Source organism: Gavialis gangeticus, unplaced genomic scaffold, assembly GCF_001723915.1.
Source record: "Gavialis gangeticus isolate Ggan-Ray unplaced genomic scaffold, GavGan_comp1, whole genome shotgun sequence".
In the NCBI taxonomy this organism is placed as follows: domain Eukaryota; kingdom Metazoa; phylum Chordata; order Crocodylia; family Gavialidae; genus Gavialis; species Gavialis gangeticus.
In genome coordinates, this window is record NW_017728998.1 from 4,730,526 (window position 1) to 4,732,330 (window position 1,805).

At 50.5% G+C, this 1,805-nt stretch overlaps 1 long non-coding RNA gene across 1 annotated transcript in view; it reads right to left on the reverse strand.

The window, feature by feature from the left end:
- Positions 1–791, reverse strand: part of LOC109289414 — a 5,931-nt gene extending 5,140 nt beyond the window's left edge. The window contains exon 1 of the long non-coding RNA XR_002095357.1: positions 106–791. This is a non-coding gene — a long non-coding RNA (uncharacterized LOC109289414). The remainder of the gene's footprint in view (positions 1–105) is intronic.
- Between the last annotated feature and the right edge of the window lie 1,014 nt (positions 792–1,805).

Below are 1,805 nucleotides of genomic sequence, written 5' to 3' on the forward strand. Positions count from 1 at the left end.
CCGTGTGAAACACCCTCCGCCACCGTGGGACAACCTCCTTGCAGTGCTGAGAAGCAGCAGCGTTTGGTGCTGGCAATCCAGCCAAGTTATGGGGTTTTTTTTAACTTGTGAAAGCTGAAAGGGAAAGCAGGTCCTCTTCCCTGCTCCATGCTCTGGGCTTTGGCCAGTGGCTCTCCTATGAGACATGAGCCACCCTGAGGAGAAGGACCCTGCAAGTCTGCCAGACCACAGTGACCGCTCTCCCTCCCCTGCAGACCCCCAAGGAGGCAGGAAAAAAAGGGAGCAGTGCCAACCCCATTGTGTAACCAGGCTTTGGAGAAATTATATTAGGTGCCCACAGTCTAAAGGAGGTCTTGTGTCCTAACACCATTGCTGCAGTAGCCAGGGCCAGCAAAGTACTTAGGCACATGTCTACCTCGAAGCTTGGGATTTGAGTGGGGTGGGTCACCTGCTTGGAGGTATGCACCCGCTTACGTGCTGTTTGGGCCAGAGCCCAGGGGTCTGCTGACCTTTGCCGTGTGTTTTGAAACTTAGTCAATCTTCCACTTCCTTCTTTAAAACCGTCCTACAGAGGAGGCCCCCAGGTCTACACTGTACCTGGTCAGGATGGAGAACTGAGGCTTTCACCCTGGCAATATGTGAATCCTTGCAGTCATGCAATGATTGCAATATGCAGTGATTGCCCCGAGTTAAGCATTTGGGGGTTTAATGCAATCATTGCATTGTCAAGGAGCTGCTAATTCAACCCCCCCACCCCCATAATTATGTGTCTTGAGAAAAGCATCTCATCGCTGACTGGTCAGAGTTTTCCCCCTCTTTAAATCTGAGACTGAGTCGTGAGGTTCCCAAAGGTGCTTTGCTTGTGTTGCTTTCTGTCCTTCTGATGCCCCCGACCTGTCCTCCCAGTCACAGGACAAACTTGGGTCAAACTGGACAGAATAGGTTGAACCTTGCTCTGAGCATCAGTCAAGGTGGTAGGGAAACGGTGGACCTCATCATTCAAGCCCACGCTGTGTTGCTTGAAGGAGGAGGTTTTGGAAGTGCTAGTTTCTGGGTTGCATTTTCCAGCTGGACTTGTGGGAGAGTCAGCTGAAAGGAGTGAAAGGGCAGCTCTCTGTTGCTCCGCTGGCCAAAACAACCCCTGTCCAAACGGGTAATGGCTCAGCATGGGCAAGAGCTTTTCAAAAATTGCCCTGCAGTCTCCTTTTGAGATGGGTGTCTCTGCTCCAGAAGGTCACAGTAAGAAGGGCTCTGCTTGGGAGATGCAGTGAGGTCCAGTGCGCCGCTGGGAAGGGTTTGGGGAGAGTTCAGGTCATTCCAGCCGCACCTGACCAGAAACCTTAACCATACCAGTCTTTGTACCCGAGCCACTGCTGTCCTCTTGCAAAACATATTTATGCTGCTGGAAGCCAAACCCCCTTCCCCGTCCTGGATCTCGGAGGGGCAGGGCTGGATGTCGCATTGCGGAGCCCAAGTTCTGCGTGTGTCCCGCTTCTCCGGGGGGTCGAGATGAGCTCAGAGTTGAACTGCATGAGGATAAAACACTGCATTAAACCTGTGTGGTGGATCTCAGCTGTACAGGCCAGCCCCATCAATGAACTCTCCACCCTCTCCCAGTAGCAGGGGATTAGTAAAGCGTAACCGCTTGTAGGTTCGTTTTCTGTTTTTTTTGGTCCCTGGTTTCTTCCTTGATTCTTTTCCAAACACTAGAGAAGTTTAGCAGTGACAATATGTTGTTTGCACGTGTATTTTTCTAAAAAAAAAAAAAAAGAGACAAAAATACATTAAAAAACCTATAAAGAAAA